Below are 10,989 nucleotides of genomic sequence, written 5' to 3'. Positions count from 1 at the left end.
GTGGGGGAACACATATAAGAGTAACATAAAGGCATTGTATCAACTACAGAAAAGAGCTATAAGGATTATTCATAAAGTAGATTACTTAGAACACACTAACATATTATTCATTAATTCAGGTTTGTTGAAATTACAGGAGCTAGTAAAGTTACAGACATTATGTGTCATGTTTAAGGCTAAAAGCAAAACATTACCAGCAAATTTACAAAAAATGTTTGTCATCACTTCTGAGAATGAAGAGCATAGAAGAAAAGGTCATTTCCAACATCAGTATTCAAGGACAACTTTAAAACAAATGTGCATATCAGTGGTGGGGGTTAAACTATGGAATTCTCTTTATAATGAGATAAAAGATTGTAAAAATATTATTCCAATTGAAAAAAAATTTATAAAGACAGAACAATGAAATCATATGGACAGCCATAAGTGTTTACATTTTGCTTTATATTTATTAATTTACTTGTTTTTTGCCTGGTTTTGTATTTGTTTTGTATCATCCCGTGAGGTGTATATTACTTCTTTTGTTTTTTTGTTCGGTTTGTACTTCATGAAGTTTTGCACTTGTGTTTTTTTTGTTTTGTTTTGTTTTGTTTTCGTTATATTTGGATGTAATTGTTGGTTCACATATCATTAAGTAAGACTATGTATTATGTGAAGGGGGCAGGAAAATATAAGATTTTTCTTCATCCTGCTCCTTCTCAGGCATTGGTGTGTAACGGTGTAACTGAATAATTGTGTTATAATTGTCTATCAAAGATGCACATCAATGAAGGAGATAAATAAAAATGAAATGAAAATGAAATGAAAAACGCCATGATTTTAGATACAAATATTGTAAGAGATATACTTTATATATTGTTTAAAATGTACAAACGTTTACTAAAATATGGGCTTTTGTCGAGGCTGAAAACCATTTAAATATTTACGTTGTTTTTTTTGGAAAAAAAATCCTTCACCAAACAAACTTTACGATTCGCAAACCATGTTCATGAACCAATAAAGTTGGTAAATCGAGGTTCCACTGTCCTGAAAACGGAGAAATATCACACAGCATTGCGCTCCACAGCATTGAGCGCCAAACAGGAAACAGATGTAACAAAATAAAAGCACAAAGCAGGAAATAATGGCAGAAACACAGATAAAGGTCAAATTGTTTGCGATGAACATGACATTTCCCAGCAGGCACAAGACATTGAAATACAAAGTTGGGAACTTGTTGAATTAGGTCCTGGTGTTGAGCAACTCAAACACAACGTTGAAACAACATGCTTTTTAACGTTTATTCAATGTTGGGTTCTGACATTGATTTGACATTGAATTTAGGTCATTTCCCAACCAATATTCTACAACACAAATACAACGTTGAAACAACATGCTTTTTAACAACGTTTAATCAATATTGGGTTCTGATATTGATTTGACCGTTGAAATTTGGTCATTTCTCAACTAATATTCCAAAACACAAATACAACGTTGAAACAACATGCTTTTTGACAACATGTGTTAAATGTTGGGTTGTGACGTTGATTTGACCATTGAAATTTGGTAATTTCCCAACCAATATTCTACAAAAGCCAAAACCAGTGAAGTTGGCACGTTGTGTAAATGGTAAATAAAAACAGAATACAATGATTTTCAACTTATATTCAATTGAATAGACTGCAAAGACAAGATACTTAATGTTCGAACAGGAAAACTTTGTTATTTTCTGCTAATATTAGCTCATTTGGAATTTGATGCCTGCAACATGTTCCAAAAAAGCTGGCCAAAGTGGCAAAAAAGAGTGAGAAAGTTGAGGAATGCTCATCAAACAGTTATTTGGAACATCCCACAGCTGAACAGGCTAATTGGGAACAGGTGGGTGCCATGATTGGGTATAAAAGCAGTTTCCATGAAATGCTCAGTCATTCACAAACAAGGATGGGGCGAGGGTCACCACTTTGTCAACAAATGCGTGAGCAAATTGTTTAAGAACAACATTTCTCAACCAGCTATTGCAAGGAATTTAGGGATTTCACATCTACGCTCCGTAATATTATCAAAAGGTTCAGAGAATCTGGAGATATCACTTCACATAAGCAATGATATTACTGACCTTTGATCCCTCAGGCGGTACTGCATCAAAAAGCGACATCAGTGTGTAAAGGATATCACCACATGGGCTCAGGAACACTTCAGAAAACCACTGTCAGTAACCACAGTTGGTCGCTACATCTCTTAAGTGCAAGTGAAAACTCTACTATGCAAAGCCAAAGCCATTTATCAACAACACCCAGAAACGCCGTCGGCTTCGCTGGGCCTGAGCTCATCTAAGATGGAATGATACAAAGTGGAAAAGTGTTCTGTGGTCTGACGAGTCCACATTTCAATTTTTTTTTGAAAACTGTGGACGTCGTGTCCTCCGGAACAAAGAGGACAAGAACCATCCGGATTAATGTTTGTCTGATCTTGAATGGGATTGTGCTGCAAATTGTAATTTCCCCTCAAGTATTTCTGATTCTGATTCTGATTCTGATTCTAGGCGCAAAGTTGAAAAGCCAGCATCTGTGATGGTATGGGGGTGTATTAGTGCCCAAGGCATGGGTAACTTACACATCTGTGAAGGCACCATTAATGCTGAAAGGTACATACAGTTTTTGGAACAACATATGTTGCCATCCAAGCAATGTTATCATGGACGCCCCTGCTTATTTCAGCAAGACAATGCCAAGCCACATTCTGCACGTGTTACAACAGAGTGGCTTCATAGTAAAAGAGTGCGGGTACTAGACTGGCCTGCTTGTAGTCCAGACCTGTCTCCCATTGAAAATGTGAGGCGCAATTTGAAGCCTAAAATACCACAACTAAGACCCCCGGACTGTTGAACAACTTACGCTGTACATCAAGCAAGAATGGGAAAGAATTCCACTTCAAAAATTGGTCTCCTCAGTTGTTAAAAGGAAAGGCCATGTAACACAGTGGTAAAAATGCCCCTGTGACAACTTTTTTGCAATGTGTTGCTGCCATTAAATTCTAGGTTAATGATTATTTGCAAAAAAAAGAAAAAAAAGTTTCTCAGTCGGAACATTAAACATCTTGTCTCTGCAGTCTATTCAATTGGATTTGCAAATCATTGTATTCTGTTTTTATTTAACATTTACACAATGTGCCCACTTCCCTGGTTTTGGCTTTTGTACAACACAAATACAACGTTGAAACAACATGCTTTTTGACGACGTTTAATCAATGTCAGGTTGTGACGTTGATTTGACTTTTGAAATTGGGTAATTTTCCAACCAATATTTTACAACACAAATACAATTTTGAAACAACATGCTTTTTGATGACGTTTATTCAATGTTGGGTTCTGACATATATTTGACCATTGAATTTTGGTTATTTGGTCAACTCAAACCTAATGGAACAACATGCTTTTTGACAACATTTCATCAATGTCAGGTTGTGACGTTGATTTGACCATTGAAATTGGGTAATTTTCCAACCAATATTCTACAACACAAATACAACATTGAAACAACATGCTTTTTGACTACGTTTAATCAATGTTGGGTTATGATGCTGATTTGACCATTGAAATTTGGTCATTTCCTAACCAATATTCTACAACACAAATACAACGTTGAAACAACATGCTTTTTGGAGACATTTAATCAATGTCAGGTTGTGACTTTGATTTGACCTTTGAAATTTGGTCATTTCCCAACCAATATTCTACAACACAAATACAACGTTGAAACAACATGCTTTTTGACAACGTTTATTCAATGTTGGGTTCTGACGTTGATTTGACCATTGAATTTTGGTTATTTGGTCAACTCAAACCTAATGGAACAACATGCTTTTTGGAGACATTTAATCAATGTCGGGTTGTGATGTTGATTTGACCATTGAAATTTGGTCATTTTCCAACCAATATTCTACAACACAAATACAACGTTGAAACAAAATGCTCAATGACAACGTTTAATAAATGTTGGGTTCTGATACTGATTTGACCTTTGAAATGTGGTCATTTCCTAACCAACAACGTGGATCCAATGTTAGACATCAACGTTGTCTCAATCTACTCCACTCCCACCTCTTCATCTCGCTGCCTTGCCCATGGGCGCCACAAGCGGCTCATGTCAGAAGAAAGAGCCCAGATGATGTTTATCTTGCCACGAAGGGATGATTATTATAAAAGTCCACAGTCCATTGCTCGGGGGGACCGTAGAGGAAAGAGAAGTGGCAGGCAGAAAAATAAATAAATCAAATAAATGACAGTGCTGAAATGGAGAGAGACGCGTGTGTTTAAAAATCAATTACACAGTAAATATGACACGGCGCCCTGAGGGGAGGCAGGATATATGCTCCCACCTCCACCTCGCTAAATCTCATCTCCCTACAAATGAATGACTCATTTTATGAAGAGGAAAATGTGTGTGTGTGTGTGTGTGTGAGTGTGTGTGTGTGTGTGTGTGTGTGTGTGTGTGTGTGTGTGTGTGTGTGTGTGTGTGTGTGTGTACACAAACCTTACTGACCCCCATGGCGCACTATTATTAATTGATGAAGCAAAGTGAAGGATTTTCTTGTCTCGGTGAGGAGGGCGGAGCACCTTGAGGACCTCACTACATCATCCTTGCTCGATAGTACTGAGCAAAGTATTTCCTAATATGGCATACGTACTAATACAAAGGAGTATTAGGTGATCCGGGGTCATTTCAGTCATCCAGCGTTTCAGATCCCTATTTATTAGGCCAATTTCCCAAATCGAGTCGATCTAAATCAGGGGAGCCCAAACTTTTTCCACTGAGGGCCACATGTAACAGGGTCAATTAAGTCATGTAAATAATGTATTTTATAATGTTTTATTATTGTTATATTTACACAAAATGTGTAAGTTACATGTAAATACCTGAAGTCTGTTAGATGTTTTGTCAATGTGGAACCATTGTCTCGTTGTCCCTCCTACTGCAATAATTTCTGTGACACCTGTCTCTTTATATGCGTTTCTACTTCCCTTTTGTCCACGATAACAGGAGAGGTAGACGTTATCCTTAATATGAGGACTGTTGCTGTTTTTCCAGAACCTTCTAAAAATGTCAAGTCAAAGATCCTCTATAATATGAGGCCTGCTGTTTTTTCAGAACCTTCCAAAAAGAAGTGTTAGTAAAATATCTTCCATAAACGGTTGTTTTCCAGAACCTTCTATAAAAGTGCTAGTCAAAGATCCTCCTTAATACAATGACTGCTGCTGTTTTCCAGGACATTCTAAAGAAAAGTGGTAGTCAAAGATCTTCCATGATAACATGACTGTTGTTTTTTTCCAGAATGTTTTATAAAAGCGGTTGTCAAAGACCCTCCTTAATGAGAGGACTGCTGTTGGTTTCCAGGACTTTCTAAAAAAAAAAAAAAAGTGGTAGTCAAAGATCCTCCATAATAACATCAATCAATCAATCAATCAATCAATCAATGTTTATTTATATAGCCCTAAATCACAAGTGTCTCAAAGGGCTGTACAAGCCACAACGACATCCTCGGTACAGAGCCCACATACGGGCAAGGAAAACTCACCCCAGTGGGACGTCAATGTGAATGACTATGAGAAACCTTGGAGAGGACCGCATATGTGGGTAACCCCCCCCCCCCCCCCCCTCTCTAGGGGAGACCGAAAGCAATGGATGTCGAGTGGGTCTGACATAATATTGTGAAAGTCCAACACTTCAGCGAAAGTCCAGTCCATAGTGGGGCCAGCAGGAACCATCCCGAGTGGAGACGGGTCAGCAGCGTAGAGATGTCCCCATCTGATGAACAGGCTAGCGGTCCACCTCGGGTTTGGAGCAGAGTAGAAAAGAAAAGAAAAGAAACGGCAGATCAACTGGTCTAAAAAGGGAGTCTATTTAAAGGCTAGAGTATACAAATGAGTTTTAAGATGAGACTTAAATGCTTCTACTGAGGTAGCATCTCTAACTTTTACCGGGAGGGCATTCCATAGTATTGGAGCCCGAATGGAAAACGCTCTATAGCCCGCAGACTTTTTTTGGGCTCTGGGAATCACTAATAAGCCGGAGTTCTTTGAACGCAGATTTCTTGCCGGGACATATGGTACAATACAATCGGCAAGATAGGCAGGAGCTTGACCGTGTAGTATTTTATACGTAAGTAGTAAAACCTTAAAGTCGCATCTTAGGTGCACAGGAAGCCAGTGCAAGTGAGCCAGTATAGGCGTAATATGATCAAACTTTCTTGTTTTTGTCAAAAGTCTAGCAGCCGCATTTTGTACCATCTGTAATCTTTTAATGCTAGACATAGGGAGGCCCGAAAATAAAACGTTACAGTAATCGAGACGAGATGTAACGAACGCATGGATAATGATCTCAGCATCGCTTGTGGACAAAATGGGACGAATTTTAGCGATATTACGGAGATGAAAGAAGGCCGTTTTAGTAACACTCTTAATGTGTGACTCAAACGAGAGAGTTGGGTCGAAGATAATACACAGATTCTTTACAGAGTCACCTTGTTTAATTGTTTGGTTGTCAAATGTTAAGGTGGTATTATTAAATAGATGTCGGTGTTGAGCAGGACCGATAATCAGCATTTCCGTTTTCTTAGCGTTGAGTTGCAAAAAGTTAGCAGACATCCATTGTTTAATTTCATTAAGACACGCCTCCAGCTGACTACAATCCGGCGTGTTGGTCAGCTTTAGGGGCATGTAGAGTTGGGTGTCATCAGCATAACAGTGAAAGCTAACACCGTATTTGCGTATGATGTCACCTAGCGGCAGCATGTAAATACTAAAGAGTGCAGGGCCAAGAACCGAACCCTGGGGAACTCCGCACGTTACCTTAACATAGTCCGAGGTCACATTGTTATGGGAGACACACTGCATCCTGTCAGTAAGATAAGAGTTAAACCAAGACAAGGCTAAGTCTGTCATCCCAATACGCGTTTTGATACGCTCTAATAAAATATTATGATCAACAGTATCGAAAGCGGCGCTAAGATCAAGAAGCAGCAACATAGATGAAGCATCAGAATCCATCGTTAGCAATAGATCATTAGTCATTTTTGCGAGGGCTGTCTCCGTAGAGTGATTTGCCCTGAAACCGGACTGAAAAGGTTCACAGAGATTGTTAGACGCTAAGTGTTCATTTAGCTGCTGTGCTACAATTTTTTCGAGGATTTCCGAGATAAACGGAAGGTGGGACACCGGCCGGTAGTTTACCAGGAGATCAGGATCGAGGTTAGGTCTTTTGAGTAGAGGATGAATAACCGCTTTTTTGAATGCTAGGGGAACAGTGCCAGAGGAAAGTGATACGTTTATAATATTTAACACTGATGGACCTAGTAATACAAAAAGCTCCTTGATAAGTTTCCCAGGAATTGGGTCAAGTAAACATGTTGTTTGTTTTGTCCCATTTACACATTTTGACAATTCCTCCAATGTTATTTCATCAAAGAGAGATAAACTATTTTGGAGGGCGGTATCCGTCGTATATACAGTCGTATTTGTGTTAATAGAACCCAGTTGTAGCTGAGATGCATTGTCTTTAATCTCTTTTCTAATGACTTCAATTTTCTTATTAAAGAAATTCATAAAGTCATCTGCTGAGTGGGTGGAGCTACTGGGAGAAGTCCCTTGTTGGGTTAGCAATGCTACTGTACTAAACAGAAATTTAGGATAATTTTTGTTGAGGTGGATGAGATTTGAGTAATATTTAGCTTTAGCTGAGGTAAGCATGCGTTTATAAGTTATTAAACTATCACACCATGCTTGATGGAAAACCTCAAGTTTAGTCGCACGCCATTTGCGTTCCAGCTTTCTACATGATAATTTCTGGGCTTTAGTTTCTTCTGTAAACCATGGGGTACGCCTTTTAGGGGCCCTTTTTAGCTTTCGCGGTGCTACAATATCAATGGTGTCGCGCAGGGCGTCATTAAAGTTGTTAGTGAGGTTATCAATAGAGCCCACATAATTTGGGAATGGTGCCATTACCGAAGGCAGTAGGTCAGTAAGAGTCGTCGTTGTGGCAGCATTAATGTTGCGGCTGCTATAGTAGTTATTATTATTATTATTAGTTAGTTGACAATGAGTCAGAACTTCGAATTTTATAAGGTAATGATCGGACATTACTTTAGTGTACGGGAGTATCGTAACTTTAGAGGTGGTGACACCCCTGACAAGCACTAGATCTATCGTATTACCATTGCGATGCGTGGGTTCATTTATTATTTGTGTAAGACCACAGCTATCAATTATAGTCTGGAGCGCCACGCATGGAGGGTCCGATGGGGTATTCATATGGATATTAAAGTCCCTCATTATGATTATATTGTCGGCGTGCGTCACTAGATCAGCAACAAACTCTGAGAATTCACTGATGAAGTCCGAATAGGGCCCAGGGGGGCGGTAGATAACAGCCAGGTGGAGAGGCAGCAATGTGACAAACCTCAAAGTGAGCACCTCAAATGAGTTATATTTATTATTTAGGTTAGGTGTAAGATTATAGTTTTCATTGTATATTAGTGCGACACCCTCTCCCCTTTTAAGAGGTCGGGCAACATGTGTATCGGTATAGTTAGGAGGAGATGCCTCATTTAGCGCAAAAAAATCGTCTGGTTTGAGCCAGGTCTCGGCGAGACCAACGACGTCAAGTTTGTTGTCTCTAATGACTTCATTAACTAATAACGTTTTGGAAGATAATGATCTTATGTTTAAAAAGCCCATATTATAGGTAGTGGGCTGTTTTGAGGATTGTTTGTTGAAATTATCCGAAGTAGCAATATTAATAATGTTGCGTGTATTATGCGTATTGCACTTTAAATAGTTTCGACCATATCTAGGAATTGATACGACGGGGATATTCAGATTGTTTGCTTGATGTTGCGATAAACTGAACGCATCATAGTTAGCTACCTCAGTACAATGTATGTCTGCCTCTGACACGGTCACAAAAGAAAAAACATTATGTGAGTTGTGTTTTATTCTAAGAGAATTGCTATGTGTGCAGGGATTATCCAGCCTGACGCCGGCTAGTTCTAGTTTAAATGGCTTCTTACCCGGAGACTCCACGCTTCTTTGGTTAGCTTTTCTCTTTGTTGTTAGCCCAACTCGGCATCCCCGCTTCTGCTTCCGCTCGCACCGCTTATGTCGTCTCCATTGGCGGTCACCGCTAGCACTTGACTCCGCTGCTACAAAGGCCGCTCGATGTAGCCCACGAAGTATTCCCATGCTAGCGAGGAGGTCCACCGTACATGCATCTTTCAGTCTATAACGACCCGATCCATCCACATCCAGAATTGTCTGTCGGTCGTATGTGATCACAGAGTGTTCACGCTTTGAGCCAGCCATGAAATTGACAGAAATGACGGGTGTTTTTTGCCAAATCGCTCTACACTCCCAAGAGCGTTAGCATAGCCGCTGCATTCCCATGCGCCGCCATTTTGCCATACCAACATGACTGTTGCTGTTTTCCAGAATGTTTTATGAAATTGGTAGTCAAAGATCCTCCTTAATATGAGGACTGATGCTGTTTTCCAGGTCTTTCTAAAAAAGTGGTCGTCAAAGATCCTTCATAATAACATGACTGTTGCTGTTTTTCAGAATCTTCTCCACAAAATGTCAATTCAAAGATCCTCCATAATAACATGACTGTTGCCGTTTTCCAGAACCTTCTATAAAAGTGCTAGTCAAAGGACCTCCTTAATATGAGGACTGCTGCTGTTTTCCAGGACTTTCTAAAAAAGTGGTAGTCAAAGATCTTTCATAATAACATGACTGTTGCTGTTTTTTAAAACATTCTATAAAAGCGCTAGTAAAATATCCTCCATAATAACAGGACTGTTGCCGTTTTCCATAACCTTCTATAAAATGTCAAGTCAAAGATCCTCTATAATATTAGGCCTGCTGCTTTTTCAGAACCTTCGAAAAAGAAGTGCTAGTAAAATATTTTCCATAAACTGTTGTTTTCCAGAACGTTTTATAAAAGTACTAGTCATAGAGCCTCCTTAATACGAGGACTGCTGCTGTTTGTCCAGGACTTTCTAAAAAAGTGGTAGTCAAAGATCCTCCATAATAACATGACTGTTGCTGTTTTTCAGAACCTTCCAAAAATTGCTAGTCAAAGATCCTCCTTAATATGAGGACTGCTGCTGTTTTGAAGGACTTTCTAAAAAAGTGGTAGTCAAAGATCCTCCATAATAACATGACTGTTGCTGTTTTTCAGAACCTTACAAAAAGTGCTAGTCAAAGATCATCCTTAATATGAGGACTGTTGCATTTTTTCCAGAACCTTCTATAAAATGTCAAGTCAAAGATCCTCTATAACATTAGGCCTGCTGCTTTTTCAGAACCTTCCAAAAAGAAGTACTAGTAAAAGATCTTCCATAAACTGTTGTTTTCCAGAACGTTTTATAAAAGTGCTAGTCAAAGATCCTCCATAATAACATGACTGTTGCTGTTTTCCAGAACGTTTTATGAAAGTGCTAGTCAAAGACCCTCCTGAAATTGGGGACTGCTGCTGTTTTCAAGGACTTTCTAAAAAAGTGGTAGTCAAAGATCCTCCATAATAACATGACTGTTGCTGTTTTTCAGAACCTTCCAAAAAGTGCTAGTCAAAGATTATCCTTAATATGAGGACTGCTCCTGTTTTCCAGGACTTTCTAAAAAAGTTGTAGTCAAAGATCCTCCATAATAACATGACTGTTGTTATTTTTTAGAACGTTTTATAAAACTGCTAGTCAAAGATCCTCCTTATTATGAGGACTGCTGCTGTTTTCCATGACTTTCTAAAAAAGTGGTAGTCAAAGATCCTTCATAATAAAATTACTGTTGCTGTTTTTTAGAACATTCTATAAAAGCGCTAGTAAAAGATCCCCCATAATAACAGGGCTATTCCCGTTTTCCAGAAGCTTCTATAAAATGTCAAGTCAAAGATCCTCTATAACATGAGGCCTGCTGTTTTTTCAGAACCTTCGAAAAATAAGTGCTAATAAAAGATGTTCCTT

Source organism: Entelurus aequoreus, linkage group LG01 (genome assembly GCF_033978785.1).
Source record: "Entelurus aequoreus isolate RoL-2023_Sb linkage group LG01, RoL_Eaeq_v1.1, whole genome shotgun sequence".
Classification (NCBI taxonomy): domain Eukaryota; kingdom Metazoa; phylum Chordata; class Actinopteri; order Syngnathiformes; family Syngnathidae; genus Entelurus; species Entelurus aequoreus.
This window is presented reverse-complemented; position numbering follows the sequence as displayed.